Source organism: Bos indicus, chromosome 20 (genome assembly GCF_029378745.1).
Source record: "Bos indicus isolate NIAB-ARS_2022 breed Sahiwal x Tharparkar chromosome 20, NIAB-ARS_B.indTharparkar_mat_pri_1.0, whole genome shotgun sequence".
In the NCBI taxonomy this organism is placed as follows: Eukaryota; Metazoa; Chordata; class Mammalia; order Artiodactyla; family Bovidae; genus Bos; species Bos indicus.
The window spans coordinates 62442608-62466753 of NC_091779.1; the positions used below are offsets into that span (position 1 = coordinate 62442608).

The 24146-nt window shown below is 45.2% G+C and overlaps 1 protein-coding gene across 3 annotated transcripts in view; it reads right to left on the reverse strand.

Annotated features, from left to right (window-relative positions):
- Positions 1-24146, reverse strand: part of ANKRD33B (ankyrin repeat domain 33B) — a 101677-nt gene that overhangs the window by 61063 nt on the left and 16468 nt on the right. The gene's annotated exons all lie outside the window — the stretch shown is intronic.

Here is a 24146-nt window from a genome sequence, read left to right on the forward strand (position 1 = left end):
ACAAGAATGTTTGCATGCTCAGTTGCTAAGTCATGTCTGACTATTTGTGACCCTACGGACTGCAGCCTGCCAGGGTCCTCTGTCCATGGGATTTTCCAGGCAAGAATACTGCAGTGGGTTGCACTTCCCTCTCCAATGTTTAGGGACGCTTTAAATCAAAAACAATCCAAACATTCATTCAGCAGGGACTTCCTGGCAGTCCAGTGGTTAAGACTCCATGCTCCCAATGCAGGGGGCCTGAGTTCAATCCCTGGTCAGGGAACTAAGATTCCAGATGCAACATGGTGCACCCAAAATAAATAAATAAAATGAAGAGCTGTTATAAAAAGAGAGATAGAGACTGGATAAGCACACTGTCTTATAGTCAAGCTTAGAAACACCACTCAGCAACCAAAACTAAATTCTGATACAGGCAACAGTACCAATAGATCTCAAACTCACTGCTGCTGCTAAGTCGCGTCAGTCGTGTCTGACTCTGTGAGACCCCGTAGACGGCAGCCCACCAGGCTCCCCCGTCCCTGGGATTCTCCAGGCAAGAACACTGGAGTGGGTTGCCATTTCCTTCTCCAATGCATGAAAGTGAAAAGTGAAAGTGAAGTCACTCAGTCGTGTCCAACTCTCCTCGACCCCATGGACTGTAGCCTACCAGGCTCCTCCGTCCAGGGGATTTTCCAGGCAAGAGTACTGGAGCGGGGTGCCATTGCCTTCTCCACTCCAACTCACTACATGATATGAAATAAGCCAAACACAAAAAAGTACATTGCTATTTGTTTCCATTTAATGAAATCCAAAGACAGACAAAATTGATCTATGGTGATAAAAAAAACAGTGAAGGGGGTGATTATATGGGAGAAATTTCCCGGTTAATGGAAACATCATATATATTGATCTGGATGATATTTATATGCTTATATTCATCTGTCAAAATTTATGGACCCATACCCTTAAGAGTTTTGTGTTTCTCCGTGTGCAAACTATATGTCATAAAAGACAACTTAGCCAAAGATACACAAATGGCCAGAACCACAATGAGATTCCATACTGCCCATACCAGGCTACATCTTAGAAGCCTACCAGAATGGTTACAAATAAAAATAAAACAACAACAAGCAGAGATTACCAAGTGCAATTTCTCCACAGGGAAGGCCATGGAGAAACTGGAACCCGTGGGCACAGCTGATAGGAACGTAAAATAGTGCAGGCACTATGGAAAACAGCCGGGGCATTACTCAGAAGGCTAAACATAGAAGTATCATACGATCTGGCAGTTCCACACCTGGGTAAACGCCCAAAGGGATTTCAAGCAGGGACTCAAACAGATATTTGTATACCCATGTTCATAACAGGATTATTCATAGTAGCCAAAAGTCAGGACAAACCCAAGAGTCCATTAACAGATGAATGAATAAGCAAAATGTGCTCCATCCACCCAATAGACTACTATTCCTTTAAATTAAGTGATGAAATTCTAACCCCTGCTACAACATGGCGAACCTTAAAGACACTGTGCTACGTCAAAAAAGCCAGACGTGCAAGGGTGAATGTTGCATGAGTCCGTGTGTGTGAAATATCTAGATTAGGCAAATGCACAGAGCAGAAAGTAGACTAGAGGCTACTAGAACCAGGCGGAGGAGGGCAAGGGGAGTTGTTGCCAAGGTTACAGAGTTTCTGCTTGGGGTGATGACCAAATCTTGGAAACAGCTAGCAGTGACAACTGAACAAGATTGTGAATGCAATTCATGCCATTGAACTGAAAGCTGGTTACAGTCATTAAAAATGGGGTTTTATGTTATATTCTTTACACATTAAAATTTTTCATAATGGAATATGCCAAAAAAATTTAGTTCTATAGCTTAAGTGGACAAATTATATGGACTATGAATGATACTTCAATAGAGCTGTTGAAAATGAAAAAAGAAAAGAAAGCAGCTTGAGGATACCCATATGTGTGTGTGTGTGTGTGTGTGTGCATGTGTGTGTGTGTGTGTGTGTGTGTGTGCATGCTCAGTCACGTCCAACTCTTTGTGACCTCATGGACTGAGCCCGCCAGGCTCCTCTGTCCATGGGATTTTCCAGGCAAGAATTCTGGAGTGGGTTGCCGCTTTCTTGTCCAGGGTCTTCCCAATCCTGGGATCGAACCCACATCTCCTGCGTCTCCTGCACTGGGAGGCGGGTTCTTTAACACTGTGCCTCCTGGGAAGCCCGCACACAACCTGGGTAGATCTCAAAGCCATTCTGTCTCACCTGGAAGAAGTACACACTCTGACTCCACGGCCGCCCCCAGGCTGGTTAGACTAGCCCATGGCGAAAGAAATCTGAAGGGTGGGCCTGGGTAGGAGGGAATAAGAGGAAACTTACCACAGTGAAGCAAATGCTCTTTAACCAGAGCTGGGGGCATGATTGCACAAGAGCAAGAATGTGTCAAAAATCACCCAGCTGCCCAAGAAGAATCTATTATGCACTCTACTGTAAGTAAAGTATGTCTCAAGAAACAATTATTCCCACGAAGCCTGGTTAAAAAGCCGAAAGGCATTGATAGCGCTGGGAAGGGTGTGATGAAGGAAAAACCGGACCAGGGCTGAGAAACCTCCTGAGTCGCTCTGGAGGAGGCAATGGCAACCCACTCCAGTATTCTTGCCTGGAGAATTCCACGGAGAGAGGAGCCTGGCGGGCTGAGGTCCACGGGTCACAGAGTCAGACAGGACTTAGTGACTGACACTTTCCCTTTCGTTCTGAGTGGCCGGGGTAGATGGGACTCCATCGAGGCCGTGGGAAGCCAGCCCCAGAGTGATGAGGTCACAGGCATGGGGGGCAGGGAGAATGAGAGGAGAGGGAGCTGGCTTCTGACTCGGGGCCCTAAGAAAATATCCGTTATCTGCCCAGAAAAGAAACACATCAAGAGCATTCAGGACTCTCGGTAAACAAATCAAGGCCCAGAAATCTGCTGCCAATTAAAGGAAGCCTCGCAGGGACACACGAGAGACATTCAACTTGAATCAGAGGTTCATGGTATGGAACACAAAGTCTAGTTAATTTCAAAGGGAACGGACGCATGTGGAGTCGTTTGTTTTTTAAAATATTTATGTATTATTTGGCTGTGTTGGGTCTTTGCATGTGGAGCTGTTTGGTTTTTTTTAACATTTATTTATTGTTTGGCTGTGTAGGTCTTAGTTGCAACACACAGGATCTTCATTACGTTACACAGGATCTTTCATTGCAGGACAGGTTTCATTGCCCTGAGGAATGTGGAATCTTAGCTCCCTGGCCAGGGATCAAACTCACATCCCCCGCATTGCAAGGCAGACTCTTACCCGCTAGACCACCAGGGAACTCCCTGTGGAATCGTTTCGTTGGCTTCTTTGGGTTTGTTTTTTTCCTTCCGGGGAACAGTTGGCCTGACGCATGCCAAAACCAGTATGTTCCCCAGTTCAGTTCAGTTCAGTCACTCAGTCGTGTCCAACTCTTTGCCACCCCATGAATAGCAGCACACCAGGCTGCGGGGAGCTGGTGAGGCATTCTGCTCATGACAAAGGTCATGAGGAAGGAGGCTCGGCATACGCAAAGGCGGGATCGAGCCTCAGGAGTCCCCCCGGATATTCTCGAGCATTTTCCCCCAAAAAAACCAGAGTCTGCCTACTTTATTGCTTTGTGCTCTCACCTCTGACTTTACTGGGGGCTGTCCCCTACCACCATCTCTCTCTCTCTGTCAAAGAGTTAACTTACAGCTCCAATTAATAAAGTTCCTGGGCAATTAGGAGTGTTTAAATCCAAACCCCTCAGATGGCTCTCTAACTCGCCTGACAAGTTTACCCGGACTCCTGCAGCTATGCATACGATTGTTTACAGTCTCCTAGCCTCCAGAGGCACGGGAAGCTTAAGATATTCAAATAGCTTAGAGCCTCTCAGAGAGTTAAAAACTGTCAGAATAAACTAGTAAAGGATTTCATTGATGAGTCAATGCTTGTTGCCAAGTTTTCACATCCCCTGAATTGTATCCTTGAATGTGTATTAATTAATAGTTGGTATATAGTAAAAAATAAGTAGTGGCCTTGGTGTTAGTAACTTTAGACCCTTAAGGTAATAAATTCTTTCTTTGTTGTAAACCCATTACACATCCGCCCTATAGGAATGCAATTTTATCTTTGGAAGATGGTGCCAAACCTTAAAATAATTACTCTTAGAGAAAATAAGTCTTTGTTGATAAGTCCTTGTCAAGAGTCATAAAATGTTAGTAGGCCTTCTGGCCAGAAGATGATGTAAATCACCTAAACCATTCGTATACGATAAATTTGCAGGAAAGAAACCTTGGTTTTTGATAAGAATCAAAGACTGCTGACTTTGCATCCCCTATTATCCTCTATGTGTAACTTAGGGTATAAAAGCCCCTGTTAAAAATAAAGCTACGGGCCTTGTTCACCAGCGCTTGGTCTCCCCATGTCATTCTTCCCTTTAACTTCCAGCTGAGTCTCCATCTGGAGCGCGGAACCCACCACGCTTACTAATCATGCCTGGGCTTCTAAGACCCACTCGAGAAGGTGTCTAGGGTGAGACACCTTCCGCTATTCGAGAGGGCGCCTGCGGCCTACGTAAGTGGTGCAAACTTCTTGTCTTGAAGTTTTATTGGTCTCCCGCGTAAACCAAGCTACTCAGCTTCTTTTCTCCACTGAATTTTCCTACTGAGCTATCCTCATTCTATTGTTCTCTATATCTCTAATTAGCATATAAATAGTCGCCTAGGCCGTCTCTCCTTCGAATACCCTGGATCAGCTGGGGCTGGTCCCCAGCACCAGGCCTCCCTGTCCATCACCATCTCCCGGAGTTCACTCAGACTCATGTCCATCGAGTCAGTGATGCCATCCAGCCATCTCATCCTGTGTCGTCCCCTTCTCCTCCTGCCCCCAATCCCTCCCAGCAAACAGGGTCACCCTGGAGTCTCCCGTGAGTCAGTGAGTACAGTGTCCTTTGTACCAAGGATCAGAACTTGGGACCTTCCACACCCCAGCATCTTCCACCATCTCCACCCTCGGTTCCGACCTCATGCCCGCCCGTCCAGCAAGAAGGGAAAAAATGAACAATGGCCAGAGTTCCAGCGTCATAATCATCTGGATGGTGGCGGTGAGAAACAAATGGGACAAAACATCCAGGTGGGACACAGGGATGAGCCCAGAAGGCAGCATCTCATTCATCTCTGGGGGGATTGTCAAGACACCCACACCCTTAGCACACCCCGCCCCCCAGAGCCCTCTTCTGAGATGTCTCCTTCCCCTCAGACATCTGAGCCATGACCTCTCTTCCTCACCTACCCACTGAGTCCCCCTCAAAAGATATATCCCCCCAAAAAAAGATATACGCAAGTCCTAACCCCTGGTGCCTGTGGACATGCTCTCATTAGGAAACAGAGTCTTTGCAGATAGAATTAGGTCAAGAATCTTGCTTCTTTTTTTTTTTTTTTTTTTTGGTATTTTGGCCTCGAGGTATATGGGGTCTCAGCTCCCCAACCAAGGATCAAACCCGCACCCTCTGCATTGTAAGGTGAAATCCTAACCACTGACCACCAGGTCATCCTGGTGAGGTCATCCTGGAGATTTGAGAGGCAGAGGCATGGCAGGGGAGGCCATGTGAAGATGAGGGCAGAGGCTGGAATGATGGAGCCACCAGCCAAAAATGCCCAGGGCCACCAGGGACTGGGAGAGGCAGGAGGGATCCTCTCCTAGGGTCAGCGGAGGACGCGCAAACCCGCTGTCAACTTGAGTCTGGATTGAGACACCTTTGTGGTAGAGGCAAGCATCGCTTGGTGCATTTGCAAAAATAAGATCCAACCAGGCCGGGCAGTAAAACACTCAACATGCCTGGTAATTTGCTTAACTTTTTGATTCCTCCTGCTACCGGTAACCTCAACTTTTAACAAATGGAAAAAACAGCTGGTTATGGAAATGAACAGAAAGAATAACCTGCAAATAGATTGTAGGATACAAATGCTGCTCCTTCAGAGTGGCTGAATGCAAAGAAAACCCACCACCTGGGCCACTGACACCATCGAAGTGTATCAATCCACACGAAGAGCGAGTTTATGGTTCCCTAGAACATGAGTTCTGAGTGGAGCCCACCAGCTTGCAGCTCACTCGCTGTTCCAAGTTCCCGGTTCCCTGTTAAGGAGAATTTTACACTCCCAAGAATTATCTACCCACAGGAAGATGCTGCCACAGCATGTCACACACATGCAATTCACAGACTAACAGACGGCTAAGATGCTCTCCTGCCTTATGTAATCCATTCTGGCTTCCGGTCTCTTACTTAAGAATGACACATGCCTGGGGTCCTTCCAAAATCAGCAGCCTGAAAGTTGATCAAATACTCCAAACTCACCTCTGCAACATTTTGTTGCTATTGTTGTTTCAGTAGATTTTATTCTGTAGAGCAGTTTTAGGGAATTCCCTAGCGGTCCAGTGATTAGGACTCTACACTCTCACTGACAAGAGCCGGGGTTCAATCCCTGGTCGGGGAACTAAAATCTCATAGGCTATGCGGCACGACCAAAAAATAATAAGGTAAGAATAAAATGAAAAATAAAAATAGAGGAATTGTAGGTTCACGGCCACACTGAATGGAAGGTTCAGAGATTTCCCATGTGCAAAGTTTCATTATCTCAAATGACATCCAGAGAAAAGGAAGTCCTTTGCTACACTCAAATTTCAACAGTACAGCTGTAATAGCTAAGACCAGCCTTTTGGGTTTTTTTTTTAAGAACATAATGGGTTAATAGCTAAAGCTCTACAAAAAACAAATGAAAAGAAATATAGCATAAAAAAATATATGCCATTTTTAAATGGGTTATTGCCTAGAAAAGGAAAGGTGGTCTGAACACACTTCAATCTTCAGTTAACAAGAGCTACATTATATAATGTTATAACAGTGAGATAAATGTTACTTGTCTCCAACCATTAGACTCAGTCAACAGATGAAGTCAAGGTATACATATGAATAATTACAGTCAGAGGGGAAAAAAATGTTATTAATCTTGTCAGGACACAGAGAGAGGTGGTGTGGGCAGAGGAGGTACAGAAGGGTCAGGAATGACCTTCCTTAAAGGAGAAGAAGTCCAGAAATACTGACTAGAGCTGAAGCAAAAGAGGAAGGTTGAAGTAAAATACATGCATAGGTTCTGGACAGTTAGCTTGACCAGGGTTCGAACCTGTGCCCGCTGCCTTGGAAGCATGCAGTCTTAACCACTGGACCTCCAGGGAAGTCCACAACTAGCTTTCCTGATTTGTAACGTAAGTGCCTGACGTCAAGCTTTAGACTGCCATGTGTGTGTTAGTCGCTCAGTCGTGTCTGACCCTTTAAGACCCCAAGGACTATATAGGCCACCAGGCTCCTCTGTCCATGGGATTCTCCAGGCAAGAAGACTGGAGTGGGTTGCCATTCCCTTCTCCAGGGGATCTTCTCAACCCAGGTATTGAACCCAGGTCTCCAGGATTGCTGAGACATTCATTAATATTTCAGAGATATCCATCTCAGATAAACACACGGCCAACAATTCAACTACAAAGAGAGGCTGGAAGTCCCCCACATGATGTTCTGTTTAGAAAGCTTTAGGGGACCTACATAGCAGCCCATCTATCCAGATGGGCGCCTGCCTTCCTACACTTTCATTCCCACTCTTTTGTTTTAAATTCACCAAAAAAGAGTGAACGTGAGAAACCCTGGCCCTTGCCCTGCCAACGAAGCACAACCCCAGGTGGTCATCTCTCTCTCTCCCCACCTGCACCCCGCCCCCCACCATGTGGGCCCAGGCACACCCTGTGCCCAACAGGTCCTGGAAGTAATAAAACTTGCTTTTTCAAAGTTTCCTGACAGTGGTTGCTGAGGTATGTCTTGCAGTCCTGAGGAGAACCACAAGGGCTGGTCCAGGCACAACCTGGGCTCCGCTGGGGGAATGTCTGTGGGGGCTGCCACAGGAAGGATGGGCCCCAGGCCTTTCAAGCTGAGAGCATCACTCTCAATGGGCTGAGGACACAGAAAACAAAGGTATTAGAACCATAAATATAAAAGATGATGGGTGTGTGTGTGTGATTGTAAAGAAGGGAGAGAAAGGGGAGTTGCTGTTTAGTTGCTCAATCGTGTCTGACTCTTTTGTGACCCCATGGACTGTAGCCCTCCAGGTTTCTCTGTCCATGGGATTTTCCAGGCAAGAATATGGGAGTAGGTTGGCATTTCCTTCTCCAGGGATCTTCCCAATCCAGAGATGGAACCCACGTCTCCTTCACTGGCAGGCGGATTCTCTACCTCTGAGCCACTAGAGAAGCCCCTAGAGAAAGAGAGCTGTGGGTCAGCAAAAACGCCATCTTTGCTGCAGGCAGTCAATAGTATTGTCCCAAATGGGTCAATCAAAACGCCCGTTACGAGCAAGCTGTCCATCAACAGGGCGTGGCCACCAGAAGAAATGGAAGGGGGATGGTTATCAGGTCTGGGAAGCAGGCGGAAGGGGGAAGGGTCTGGGTTGAGCAGCCGCAGCTGTTCACACAAGCGCATGTGTAAGTAAGATCTTCTTTTCCACTGTGTATGTGTGTGCGATTTTAACAAAAAAAAGGAGGAAGGAGATCAAAAGACACAAACGTCCAGTTAAGACACAGATGCGCCATGAAGATGTAACGTACGGCATGGTGACTAGAGCGAACAACGTTCTATCTTTTTGTTCTAAAGTTGTTGAGAGAGAAGATCTTACACACTGTATCATCAGAAGGGAAAAAAAAGTATCGTGCTTATGTGTGGTGATGGATGTTAACTGGACTTACCGTGGTGGTCATTTCACAATACAGTCGTCCCTCAGTATCCACAGGGAATCAGTTCCCAGACACCCACAGATACTAAAATCAGCAGAGTCTCAATTCCCTTATATGAAATGACAGTGTTGCATACAACCCACACACATCATCCTTACACTTCAAATCATCTCTAGATTCCCTCTAATACCTAACACAATGTAAACGCTATGTAAATAGCTATAAACACAATGTAAATGCTATATAAATGGTTGCCACTTGGCAACAAGATCAAGTTTTGCTTTTTGGAACTTTCTGGAATTTCTTTTTCCAAATATTTTTGATCCATGGATGTAAATCTGAAGATTCAAAACCCATGGATACAGAAAGATGACTGTATATAAAAATATTTAATTTTTATTTTGTACACTTGAAACTAATATAGTCTTATATGTCAAGTATAGCTCAGTGTTTTTTAATGGGAAGAGGAGAGCAAAGTACTAAGAATGAAAAACAAAGGATCTTAAATGGTAAAAACTAAGCAGATGGCCCAAAATAAGATCCTTGTTAACAAAGGTCAAGGTGTATTTAAGGAAGAATCTGGACAATGATAGGTTATTTAACCAACATCATTGAAAAAATTGATTATTAAGCAGGAAACACACATTCCATGTATCAAGACACAGATTAAAAGGACTAAAAAATTAAGAGCAAAAAGAAATATAGACATACATTTATATTATATAATGTTAACTGATGAGACAGGAAAGATTTCAATAGCATGCTGCTGCTGCTGCTGCTGCTGCTAAGTGGCTGCAGTCGTGTCCGACTCTGTGCAACCCCATAGACAGCAGCCCACCAGGCTCCCCCATCCCTGGGATTCTCCAGGCAAGAACGCTGGAGTGGGTTGCCATTTCCTTCTCCAATGCCTGAAAGTTAAAAGTGAAAGTGAAGTCGCTCAGTCATGTCTGACTCAGCGACCCCATGGACTGCAGCCCACCAGGCTCCTCCATCCATGGGATTTTCCAGGCAAGAGTACTGGAGTGGGGTGCCATTGCCTTCTCTGTTCAATAGCATAACAATGAATAAAATAACAAATAAAAGATAAAAGTTTTATTGTACACAAAAACAACTTTCATTTACAGAAAGAATTATAAGGAAGATTAAAAGGAAATTTTAAAATACCAACCAAGTTAATGCAGGATTATTTAAGTAATCATACAAACACTATTTCTTGGCCTTTTGACTAAGATCAAGTGTAGTATGGGGGCTTTCCAGATGACACAGCAGTAAAGAATCCACCTGCCAATGCAGAAGATGCAAGAGAGGCACGTTCAATCCCTGGGTTGGGAAGATCCCTGGAATAAGAATTAGCAACTTGCTCTAGTATCCTTGCCTGAAAAATTCCATGGACAGAGGAGCCTGGTGGGCTACAGTCCACAGGGTCACAATGAGTCAGACATGACTGAGCAACTGAGAAGCACAAATGTATTAAATATCAATATAAATATACCAAAAGCACAACATTTTAAGTGGATAAAGAACAGAAAAATTAAAAAAAATACTAGTTAGCAAATTAAAATATTAATGAGACACCACATACTTAACAAAAAAAATTGCATTTCAGACATTTGTAGAAGATAGATTACTCAATTAATGGTGTTGGACAAATGCCCTGGCAATATGGGAAAAGATAAGGTTGGATCTTTACCTCATGTCTTATGCCAAAATGAGTCATTAAATAATATACAACCATAAAAACGCTGGGAGAAAATTTAGATAACTATTTCTACAAAATTGCTTTAAAAAAGCATTTGAAGCATGACAGCAAAGCCAGAAACCATAAAGAAAAAGAGAAATCTGACTAAACAGAAATCTATTCCTTCTCAGCAAAACAGTCTAAAGAAAGTAAAAGGCAAATGATAGAACTTTCCATTCCAGCCATGACAACCCTGCTTCGAGAGATTCATTTTCCCACTGAAAACAATGAGTAAGAGGGAATAACTTGTTTTTAAATCTATCTGGAGGCATCAGACTTCCAAGACAACTGCGACCTGTGGGCCTGACATCCCAGAAAGAAGGTAAAAGCTCTGAGATAAGCTTCCACTCTCATATCTGTCCCTGTCAGGGTATTTGCTGATTCATATAGGCAGAGAGGGGCTTCCCTGGTGGCTCAGTGGTAAAGAATCCACCTGCCAATGCAGGAGATGTGGGTTTGATCCCTGGGTCAGAAAGATCGCCTGAGGAAGGAAATGGAAACCCACTCCAGTGTTCTTGTCTGGAAATCCCATGGACAGAGGAACCTGGTGGGCTACAAGTCCATAGGGTCACGAAGGGTCAGATACAACTCAGCATCTACACAACAACAAAAGCTGAGAGGCTGAGAAACCAAGCAGAGAACAGCAGCGATGACCAAAGGTGTGAAGCAGACGATAAACCACCGTCTCAGGGATTAAAGAGATGCCACTGGAGCCCATGGCCTCCCAAGGATGATAGGCCTGTTGAACATTCCATGTTCTCTTAGGAAGCCCGATGGGCTAGGCCCACAAGAAAGGCAAGCCAGAGACAGACCAGACCTTACAGAGACCTACACAGCCTATTATCATCTGTCCCACTCTAGCTGCCAGAAGCAAATTAAATCTTCTCCGGAGAAAGACGACACCACCTAGAGCTACTTCAATTTTTCACTTTCAGTACCTAACGTTAAAAAAAATTACCAGAAGTATCAGGCGAAAGGACCAGGAGAAAAACAGACAACAGAAAACCTCTCTAAGAGCTGTGTATTGAAGGTATGAGGCTGTAATTCACATGTAACAGACTGTAGCCCACCAGGCTCCTCCGCCCAAGGGATTCTCCAGGCAAGAATGCTGGAGTGGGTTGCCATTTCCTTCTCCAGGGGATCTTCCCAACCCAGGGATTGAACCCAGGTCTTCTGCACTGCAGGCAGACGCTTTAACCTCTGAGCCACCAGGGAAGCCCATATATAACAGAACACAATGACAAACAAAATTTTAGCAGAGAATCTGTAAAGAAGAACAAAAAATTTTAGAAATAAAGTATATAGTAACTAAAACTAAGAATTTTAACAGGAATGAAGAAGTAGATTAAAGTAAAGAGGGAGTTAGTGAACTGGAAGATGAGTTAACCAGAAATGCCCAGACAGTTGGGGGGCGGGGGAGGCGCGGGGGAAAGGATGGAAAAGATAAGGAGGAAAAAATGGATCAGGGTAGAAAGTTCTAGTATATTGGAATGTGGTGTCACAGAATGGGGGAGAAAAGGAGAATGGGACAAAACAATATTTGACACGACTGTGGCAGAAAATTTTTCAAAACTGACAAAAGATATCAAGCCATAAATTCAAAAAATTCTGCAAGCCCCAAATAAGATTTAGAAAATAAACCCAAACTGGAAAAGCAATGTGGAACATATGGTCGACAAAGAATAATACTTTTAGCATATTTTTAAAGTTCTTAGAACTCAGGAAGAAAAGACAGATTAACAACAACAAAAAAGCAAAGGATATAAAGAAGTAAAAGAAAGAGATGTTTGACCTCAGTAGTCATCAAAGACACACATATTAAAGTGAGTTATCATTTTCTGACCATGAGTTAGAAGAGATTAAAAAGAGTGAACATAACTAGCTTTGGTAAATGGAAGAAAAGGCACTCTTGTAACTGGCAAGCAGGCTCACTCTTCTGAAGGTGATCAATTACCATGTGTTACAGCCAGTCAGTCAGGATAAGTAGGTTGTATGGCAGTAACAATCAGCCCCTAAATTTCAAAGGCCGATGACAAAAGTCCACTTTCCCACAGGACATGTCCACTGCAGGTGGGCTCTTTCCCAATTGTTCTCCCTCTGATTGCAATACTATGGGTCTCGTCACAGAGGGGAAAGAAGGTATGGCAAGTCATATGCTGGGTCTTAGAAATCATGACCAGAGTTACACAAGTCAGATCTCACACTGAATTTGCCAAAGCAAGAGGCACACCCGAGTGAGACGCCACAGGAAGAGAAGTCTACCCCTGCTCCAGGGAGAAGCAGGAGTATTTGTGAAAATAAGAGAACCCACCATGTGGCTCCAAACTCAAGACACAACAATTTCCTTAAAAATAATTAGATCAATTGGCAAAGATATATGCAGACCACTATACTGCCCATAAATGACAAACTACAAATCACCTCTTAATGTGTTTAAGTAAAATAGTTCTAATCTTTCTGCTTTTGTAAAAGTTGAATGTATTTATCCTCATTCTCACTTTCCCTCCTGTGTATTTGCCTGAGCCAGAACTCACAGAAACTGACTGTGAATCCTGCACCAAAGACTAATTATGACTCACTTCTTATGCCGAACTCTAAAAAAAAAAAGGAAGTCACGCATTTTCTAAAAATGAAAACTATCCAAAAAACAAGATATCTTGCAGTAATGAAAAATAATGATGTGTATATGCAGATATTAAAACATAGCCTCAATAAGTTGCTAAGGAAAAAAGCAGATGACAAGTATTATAACAAATGACTCAAGGTATATCAAAAATTTAATTCTTCTAGATCAGTGATTTTCATATTTGACTACCTACCTATGTTATCTGACTATAAGCTTGTACAACTTTTAATGTTGCAAAGACCAATAAGCCATTTCAACAGTTTTGATAATCAATGTGCTGTATGATGAGGACTCGGCAAAAGAGGCAGGCAGTTTTATAGTGTGTGGGTGGAAGGAGAAATTAGTACAATCTTCCTAGAAAGCAAGATGGCCTTTAAAAGGCGCATACTCATAAAACTAATAATATACCTTCTAAGACTGATCTGAAAAGGAATGCTCCAAGTGCCAACAGAAAATATACTAAGACATCCATTCGTCAGGACATTATTCATAAATCTCAGAAACAACCAAAATACCCAAAAATGACTAACAAAACGATGACGTATACAGAAACAGGTTTTGAAAACTCAAGATTCTAAAGCAGTTTAATATAGAAATGAGCTCAGGGTACGCTCATAAGTAAAAAAAAAAAGCAGGGTCCAGAACTGTATTCATAAATCAACTTTACAGATACATAGACTGACAGATCGCACCAAATGTTAACAGAGGTTGGTGTGATCATTCCCAGGGAAAAATCAAGTTCTATCCCGAAAAGCCTTCACAAATTACTCGTATCAGAAGCATCAGCCACAGTGAAAACTTTTGGGACCCCCAACTTCAGTGCCCCTGGAAATCCAGCAAGCAGAAGATTTTTCCCAGCCTCTGAGCCAAGCACATACTGCTGCTGAAAGCCAGGAAGCAAAGAATAAATGTCCAGAGAGATGTAAATTTATTGGAAAAGGCCCGCATTTGCACTGAAAAAAATCCTTCCCTATTTGAATCTGCTGACTACAGGAGACCAATAGCAATTTCCTCAATTATGCATTAAGAGAGCACACCAAAAAACTTGGCATGAAAAAACGAGAACCATTCGGTTGGTCTAATGTTGTAATGAAGTGGATGGAAAATAGAGATAAGAAAGCATTTCACACATACATACACACACTGAGTTACAGGGTCCCATACACACGGTGTTTCCACAGTGTATCAGGTTCAGACAATGATTTCCAACCAGCTAAAGACTGGACGTGACTGAGCGACTGCACTTTTGCTTTTCACTTTCATGCACTGGAGAAGGAAATGGCAACCCACTCCAGTGTTCTTGCCTGGAGAATCCCAGGGACGGAGGAGCCTGGTGGGCTGCCGTCTATGGGGTCGCACAGAGTCGGACACGACTGAAGCGACTTAGCAAAGACCTCCTGGCTCTTTCTCCTTCCTGCAGAGCTGCACGATTCCCACTGTCACAAGATGGAAAAAAGAAATACAGCTGACCTGCCAACACCACAGGTCTGAACCGCACAGGTCCACTTTTCTGGAGCTGTGTTGTTGTTTAGTCCCTAAGTCATATCCAACTCTTTGTGACCCCATGGACTGTAGCCTCCCAGGGTCCTCTGTCCATGGGATTTCCGAGTCATCTGGGAAGCCCCAGGTCCACTTACACACGTACTAAATACAGTTCATAAAGTGTGTATTTTCATTTTACAGATCTTGAAATCAAGTAAGGGTGAGGGGAAAGTTTCTGTCCCATGAGACATCACAATATATGGAAGCAAAACAGCTAGGGTATGAGTGCAGACTGTCCAGACCGTTTCATTTTCCTGCACTTGGGTGAGTCACTTATCACTTCCTTTGTTTTTGAGGCAGAGACGGCAGGTGCATGCGGATTTTTGACGGCACAGGGGGTGGAGCTGCTAACACAGCATTGTTCAAGCGTCAACCGTACTACTCAGCATGGCGCTGAGCCAAAGGACAAACTTTTCAAACCACTTTCTCATTGATCCTGTTCTTTGAAGACAGAGCCCAAGGACATGTAGCTCTCCAGACCTCAGGACTCCTGCCCAGGCCCCAACCCTGAGAAGGCATCAGGAAGCATCCATGCAGGTGAGCAAGGAGGTAGGAGGGGTTCGCTGTGCTCAGAGGTGCCTTCCTGTATCTCTGGCCCCAGAACTATCTCTGTGCTTGATGCACGCATCTGAGCCCTCAATCCCTGGTGGAAACCCAGCAACTCCCCTTCCGAGGGGGCGCCCACCATACTTCTCAGGCAGACAACCTCTGGGCAGCCAGGCCACAGGCCGACCGGAGAAGCCACAAGCTCACAGGAACTGTTTTCTAATTTAAGGGGGTTTTCTTGGGGTTTCCTTTCACAAGAGCGAAGCCTCATGCTCCAAAGACTCACATAATCACATTCTCAGATTTGCTGTGTGGAGTGGAAATGACAACCCAGACCTGAAGTGAGATCTGAGAAGCCAGAGCTTGCAGCCTGGAGGACGGGGGAGTTTGGAGGAGAATGGATACATGTGTATGTATGGCTGAGTCCCTGCCTTCCTCACCTGAAACTATCACAGCACTGTTCTTTCATCGGCTATCAGTTCAGTTCAGTCCCTCAGTCGTGTCTGACTCTTTGCGACCCCATGGACTGCAGCAATCCCTGGTCGAACCCCGCATTGTTCAAGGGTCAACCATAATACTCAGCATGGCGCTGAGCCGTAGGACAAACTTTCCAAACCACTTTCTCACTGATCCGGTTCCTTGAAGACAGAGCCCCAGGATGTGTAGCTCTCCGGGGCCTCGGGACTCCTGCCCAGGCTCTGACACCAAGAAGGCTGTCAGTCTGAAGGCCTTGCGTTGGGCCAAAAAAAATAACAGAAAAATAAAACTAAAAGCCAAAGCTTAAGGATACTGGATGGCAAGCCCAAAAAGGGATTTGTCAATCAAGGACAGTGTTTGAGGAAAGTAGTTGCAAATGCCGTATGCATCTGTGAAATACTTGATGATTTGGGGACATAAATATTGAAAAAGCATCAATCTAGTTAAGTATAATATAAGAGGCAAGCTCACCACCAGTCCTTATAAAGCTCTAGCCTGGAACACTCTGTCCTCCTGAAAAAGCACCAGTTTCAGGGAGATGTTACTGAAACTTACACTTCAGAGTGGAAGCAACTCTTTTCTCCTCTAACACGTTGCCCAAGTCTGTCTCTGAGTGAGGTCATCGGTCACTTCTCATCTCTGCTCCTAGCGGCTCCACCACTTCATTCTGCTCTAGCCTGTCTGGCCTCCTGGCTGTTCCAGAACATTTCAGGTCCTCCACCTCATAGCCTTTGTTCCTGCTGCTCCCTCGGCCTGGACCACTCTTCCTCTAGATGCCCATGCCTGAAGATTTTCAGTTCCACAATGTCTGTACTCAAAGGCTGTCTCCAGAGCATCCACCCGAAGCTGTGTAACCCGTGACCTGCTGGTCTACCCCTGGTGGTGGTGGTTTAGTCGCTAAGTCGTGTCCAACTCTTGAGACCCCATGGACTGTACCCACCAGGCTCCTCTGTCCATGGGGATTTTCCAGGCAAGAATACTGGAGTGGGTTGCCATTTCCTTCTGCAGGGGATCTTCCGGACCCAAGGATTGAACCCAGGTCTCCTGCATCGCAGGCAGATTCTTCACCGACTGAGCCACAAGGGAAGCACCTCTCTTCCTGCCCAAAAGCACAGGAGCTCCATCTGAATGGTTATTTCCCCTTTACTCAGCGCTCAGTTCCCTAGAAGAGTGCCCAGTGCAGGGCACACACTTTATCCTGATGTTTCTTTTTAAAGGAGGAACTGCTGCCCAGCGTCTGCTTGTTTTCCTGATAGAATGTGCCACATGCTGTCCTCTAGGCGTGAAATGGCTATCTCTGGCTCCTCATATGCTTCATCAGCAATTAAATCTCCACCGAGCATGTGGGGCCCTCCAAGGTCCTCCTGGCTCGAGGATAAAGACGGAGTCATTATCATGATCGGCAGGCTCGGTGGATATGGAGTGGATGGGTCACGCCTCCCGGGGAAACCTCCTCGTATTACATGTTTAAAAGCACTACTTGTCCAATTACGAGTATTTTTCAAGAGGAAAATAACAGTCAAATGTCAAGATTCTAACAACAAACACTCCAAATAAGAAACTGAGAAGTGTTTACAAGTGCTAGGCATTCTACTCATAGATTTCTTTCTCATGGAATAGGAGCTCTCAGAAGAGCTGGTAAATACAAATCTCCTACTAAGTCACTTTAGTTCAGTTCAGTCGCTCAGTCGTGTCTGACTCTTGGCGACCCCATGGACTGCAGCACGCCAGGCCTCCCTGTCCATCACCAACTCCCAGAGTTTACTCAGACTCAGAGTTTACTCAGAGTCGGTGATGCCATCCAACCATCTCATCCTCTGTCATCCCCTTTTCCTCCTGCCTTCAATCTTTCCCAGCATCGGGGTCTTTTCAAATGAGTCAGTTCTTCGCATCAGGTGACCAAAGGATTGGAGCTTCAGCTTCAGCATCAGTCCTTCCAATGAATATTCAGGACTGATTTCCTTTAGGATGGACTGGTTGGATCTCCTTGCTGTCCAAGGGACTCTCAAGAGTCTCCTCTAGCACCACAGTTCAAAAGCATCAATTCTTTGGCACTCAGCTCTCTTTATAGTCCAACTCTCACATCCATACATGACTACTGGAAAAACCAAAGCTTTGACTAGATGGACGTTAATTGGCAAAGAAATGTCTCTGCTTTTTAACATGCTGTCTAGGTTGGTCATAACTTTTCTTCCAAGGAGCAAGCATCTTTTAATTGCGTGGCTGCAGTCACCATGTAAATTCTTTAACTTTAAAAAATACCAAAAAAAAAAAAAAAAGCCCTCCAAAAAACACCTGACAGGGAATCAGGAAATTCCCTGGTGGGCCAGTGGTTAGGGTTCCAGACTTTTGCAGCCAAGGGCCCAGGTTCAATCCCTGGTCAGAGAACTAAGATCCCACAAGCCGCATGGTGAGACCAAAAAAAAAAAAAAAAAAATGTATATAGAATTAATTCTCTAGCTTACACATTTCATATAATGAAAATTGGCAAGTAAACAAAATTTTTTTAATTTAAAAAATAAAAAGCATCTGACAAAACTTTCACTGAGAAGAGGGAGGAGAGAGCAACCAGGCTTGCCAAATACTCTAGATCCTTCTACAGCCTCAAGAATTTCTCCATATAAAAAAGCACTCATGTCTACATACAGTTTAAACAATTTTGGTGCCTTTATTCTCTATTTCAGTAATTTTCAAGCAGGGAGTAGTTTTTCCCTTCTGTCCCTATAGAGGGACATTTAGCAATGTCTGGGGACATTTTTGGTTGTCACCCTGGGGCAGGACAGGTATGCTAGCGAGTGGAGGCCAGGGCAGCTGCTCGCCAACCTGCAATGCACAGGTCAGCTCCCACAACAAAGAATCAGGCATCCCCAAACATCAGTAGTGCCAGGGTTGAGAAGTCTCAATACAATAAACGCCATTTATAAGAAACCCATAGCTAACATCTTAATCAATGGGGTAAAACTGAAAGTCTTTCATCTAACTTCTGATACAAAGCAAGGATGACCACTCTCACCATATCTATTCAAGACACTACTGGAAGTACTAGCCAGAAGTAGCAGACAAGAAAAAGAAATAAAAAGCATCCAAATAAGAAAGGACCAAGTAAAATTATCTGTTTGCAAATGGTTTGATTCCCAGGTCAGGAAGAACCCCTGGAGAAGGAAAGGGCAACCCACTCTAGTATTCTTTCCTGGGAAATCTCATGTACAAAGGAGCCCGGGGGGCTACAGTCCATGGTGTCACACATGAGTCAGACACAACTAAACAACAACAGCAACATGATCTTATATAGAGAAAGCCCTAAAGACTCCACCAAAAAAAAAAAAAAAAATTGTTAGAATAAACAAGTCCAGTAAAGTTACAGGATACAAAAATCTACCTGCAAAAATCAATTGCATTTCTTTGCATCAACCAAGATCAATCCGAAAAAGGAAATCAAGAACACAATCCTATTTACAATGGGATCAAAAAGAATAAAATACATAGGAATACATTTAATCAAGGAGGTGAAGATCTGTACCTTGAAAACTATAAAACTTTGGTGAAAGAAATTGAAGAAGACACAAATAAGTGGAAAGATACAGGAGCATTAATGTTGCTAAAATGTCCATGCTATCCAAAGTGACATACAGATTCAACAAAATCCCTATCAAAATTCTAATGGCATTTTTTTACAGAAATAGAAAAACAATCCCAAAATTTGTATGGAACCACAAAAGACCCCAACTGGCCAATTCAATCTTGATAAAGAAGACACAGTTGAAAGCATTACACTTCCTGATTTCAAATTCTATTACAAAGCAATAGTAATCCAAACAGTATAATCCTGGCACAAAAACAGACACATGGATCAATGGAACAGAATAGAAAGCCCAAAATAAACCCAACCATGTGTGAAAGTCAAAGTGAAAATCGCTCGGTCGTGTCTGACTCTTTGCGACCCCATGGACTATACAGTCCTTGAAATTCTCTAGGCCTTGAGTGGGCAGCCGTTCCCTCCTCCAGGGCATCTTCCCAACCCAGGGATCGATCCCAGGTCTCCCACATGGCAGCGGATTCTTTACCACCTGAGCCACCAGGAAAGCCCAAGAACACTGGAGTAGGTAGGCTATCCCTTCTCCAGTGGATCTTCCTGACCCAGGAATCAAACTGGGTCTCCTGCATTGCAGGCAGATTCTTTACCAGCTGAGCTACCAGGGAAGTCCAAACAGGTATGGTCAACTAATTTTAGTCAAAGACACCAGTGGAGAATGCACAATGGAGAAAGGATAGTCTCTTTAATGAATGGTACTGGGAATGTGTTCGCTTGCAAAAGAATGAAATTGGACCCTTATCTTACACCAACCACAAAAACCAATTCAAAATGATTAATAACTTAAATGTGAGACCTGAAACTGTATTTTCAAATCAAGGTTCTATAACTGGCAGCAAGACACAGTAGCCAAACTTTATCCAACAGGCAGATACAAACCACCTACTATCTGCAACTAACTCAGCTTGACTCAAGAGAACACAAGCTGAATGAATGAGGCCAAGGACTTCCCCTCATGGAGCTCATCAAGCGTAGAGAGAGACAATATCAACCAATCATTAAAAAACACAGCAGAAAGAAAGGAATCTCATGAACAAATTGCAAACAGTGATGAGATTCCAGCCTCAGAGAGAAGCCACCCAGCGAGGGGGGTGGGAGTTCCCAGAGAAGGTGGCACTGAGATTGCCTTGCAATAGTAGAGAGGAACGTGTCTGTCCTCGGGAGAAGAAGGATCAGCCGTGATTCTGGGGACAGCACATCACCTGCTTCTGTGACACAAAAGGAAACAGTCAAAAATCAAGTATTGCTGGGGGAATCTTCAAGGAAGGGCTGCTGCTTCGTTATTTTTTAACCTTTTTTCTTGGAGGCACTGGGTCTTAGCTGCTGCAGGCGGGCTTTCTCTAGTTACGGACAGTAATCTTCTAGTAATCTTCGTTGCAGCGCGTGGCCTCTCGTTGTGGTGGCTTCTCCTGCTGCAGAGCACAGGGCTCTAGGCACGCGGGCTTCAGTAGTTGTGGCTCACTGGCTCTCGAGTAAGGGCTTCGTAGTTGAGGCGCCCGGGCTTAGCTACCCCATGTCATGGGGAATCTCCCTGGACCAGGGATTGAACCCATGTGTCCTGCATTGGCAGGCGGATTCCCACCCACTGAGCCCCTGAGAAGTCCAAGAAAGAGCTTCTGAAGATGATGCTGTTGTAACACAAGCCACACAAATGAAAATCAATCCAGTGGTAGCAGAACAGACTGGTAAGTGGTGAGATGCGGTGGGGAGACCCACGGGGAAGTACCACGTTTGTTAAGGTGAGATGTCTCCAAGCCCCAGATTAGAGAGGCAGTGAGACCCCGGTGAAAAGTGGGACACCGTCACCAGAGACGGTGCAGGGCTGAGAACACGACTGTATATGAGAGATGAGTGAGGCTGGGTCAACTGCTGGATTGCAAATATGAGCAGCCAGCCAGCATGGAGCAACCAGAGTCAGCTACGTAATTTGCAGTCCTGATGCCAAGGGAAAATAAGGAGGCCCAGATTCAAAATCATTAAGAATTTCAGGACAGCAACAGCAGAGCAGTACCTCAAACATGGACCCTTTCAAGCACAGAGCCCCGGGGCTGCGGCGGTTATATGCTCACAGAGGCTTGCAAACAGAAGCAGTGCCAAAAAGTTGGGGCTGGGGGTCACGATGAGTTCACGGAAAGTCCGAGCTGCTGGGAGGTTGGCGGGAGAAACCCTGCAGCTGATCTTGACTGCAAGGCTGACTTCGGGAGAGCAGTCGTGGGCTGAGAGCTGGCATCAGCTAGACGAGCCTGGGGGCGGGGTGGGGGTTCTGCCAGCAGGTAAGATTCTCAAGGAATGGCTTCTGCAGAGACAGAACCAATTGGGGATAGAGACACAAAGAGATGTATTTTAAGGAACTGGTTCACATGATGGCGGGGGCTGGCAGGCTGGAAACTCAGGCAGGAGCCAATGCTGCAGTTTCACGGCTGAAATTCTTTTTCCCCAGAAACCCAGTTTTTGCTCTTGAAGCTTTCAACTGATTGGACAAGACCCACCCAGATCATCAGTGGTCATCCTGAGTTCAAGCCAGAAGATGGTGGCTGTTAAGCATGTGCACAAGATACTCGGAACAGCACTAGTGTGGTTAAATGACTAGGTGCAATAGCCTAACCACGTTGACACTTAAAAATAACCACAGCCGGGGAGTAAAGAGAGACAAGCTGGTTAAAAGAGCCTCAGAGCAAAGAAGTAGAAACCAGAAGGTCCAGGGGAGACTGGAAGTGGGCAGTGTGCGGGGGACCCAGGAGTCTCAGGAGGTGGCTTTGGGGGTGTGATCCCAGCCTCAGGGACCGGATACTGTCATCCCAGGTCAGGCCACAGACAAGATCATGCAGTGGGCTGCTCCCACCATGGGCACTCTACCCCACCCCCCAGCTCCCCAGGGAGGGGTGTCAGTTTCTGATTCCAAAATGCTGATGGTAGGGACGGGGACACGAGGCACAGGCAGCCCTGTCCTAGGCCAAGGGTGGGTTGGGAGGGAAGAAATCAGAGCTTAAGAGCGTGAAGCCAGAACCCAGGAAAGGATGCTTTCTGACGCCCAACAATGAAACTGCAGACTGAGTGGCAGGGGCAACCAGAGAAGGTGCAGGAACAGCCTCCCAGCCCCCGGGGCGAGGCTGGACGTCAGTCACCGGGGCAAGTACCCACCTGCTCCACATGCCCTTGGCTTTCAGAAGCAGAGGAATTTTAGGTGCCTGCGAGCAAGTGAATCATGGGTTTCTTTGATTTGGAGTTTGTGCGTGTGTGTGTTTTCTTTTTTAGGACCAGAGAGATCCAAAGATGTTGCAAGAAGAAGGGAAAGAACTAGCACAGGGAAAGGTGGAAAAGGTCATGAGAGGCGGCGAGGGACAGCCGCCAAGGCAGGAGCAAGTGGGGGCCAAGTCCACCCAGGAAGGGGTTTCTCTCAGCGGGGCAGGGACGCGGTGACAAGCCATCCACGGCCTTCACTGAGCACTTCCCCAGTCCTCGGCCCCGGAGACCCGGGCAAGGACAAAACCAGGCCGGTCTTGCTCTCAACACAACCATTATCCCCTGATGCAAGAGCAAAAAAGGTGGGGAAGCCAGACAAGCCTGAGGACGCGGACCTCCAGCCTCTCTTCAGACCAGACAGCGAGGCCGTGCCCAAGCACAGACTCTTCCAGGAGGAGTTGGCAGAAACATTAATGGAGATGGAAATGCAGTCCACCAGGGGTACCCAGGGTTTCCCTGGTGACTCAGATGGTAAAGAATCCACCTGCAATGTGGGAGACCTGGGTGTGATCCCTAGGTTGGGAAGATCCCTTGGAGGAGGGCATAGCAACCCACTCCAGTATTCTTGCCTGGAGAATCCCCATATAAGTCCATATAGTCAAAACTATGTTTTTTTCCAGTAGTCAGATACAGATCTGAGAGTTGGACCATAAAGAAGGCTGAGCCCTGAAGAATTGATGCTTTCAAAATGTGATGCTGGAGAAGACTCTTGAGAGTCCCTTGGACAGCAAGGAGATGGAGTCAGTCCTAAAGGAAATCAACCCTGAATATTCATTGGATGGTGAAGCTGAAGTTCCAATACTTTGGCCACTTGATCCAAAGAGCTGACCCATTGGAAAAGACCCTGATGCTGGAAAGATTGAGGGCAGGAGGAGAAGCAGGTGACAGAGAATGAGGTGGTTGAATGTCATCATCACCTCAATGGACATGAGTCTGAGCAAACTCCAGGAGACAGTGAAGGACAGGGAAGCCTGGCGTGCTGTAGTTCATGAGGCCACAAAGTGTCAGACACAACTGAGCGACTGAACAACAAGGAGTACCCAGAGTGCACATCAGAACTCCCTGGAGGGCTGTGAACACAGTGCTGATCCCACTCCAGAGTTCCCAATTCCCAGGTCCCCAAAGACACTGCTGCACGGGGACCACACTTTGAGGACCTCAGTGACAGATCAGCAAACGCAAGCAGAGGTGAATAAAAGGACAGCTCTGCCCAAGGCTCACTGTGACATGGCTAAAATTTGGGGCTTTGCATACTTTTTCAAAAAATGTGATTTCTTACCATATACTGTAATTTACCAGAAATTTGCAATTAAGATCTTGAAAGGAGATACTAGTTGCTTAGGGTTGGAGGGGACATGGAATAGAAGGGGACAGCTGACGGGTACAAGGTTTCTTTCCTCGATGGATGTTCTAAAGGGGACTGTGGTGATGCCTGCACACATCTGTGAATATACTAAAAAGCACTAAATTGTAAACTTTTAAATGAGTGAATTGTATACTGTGTGAATTATATATCAACACTGTTGTTGTGTTTTTTTTAAATACATTTTCTTCACTTTCCTTTTGATTACTTCCTTTAATTTTGCGTTTTGGGGATTT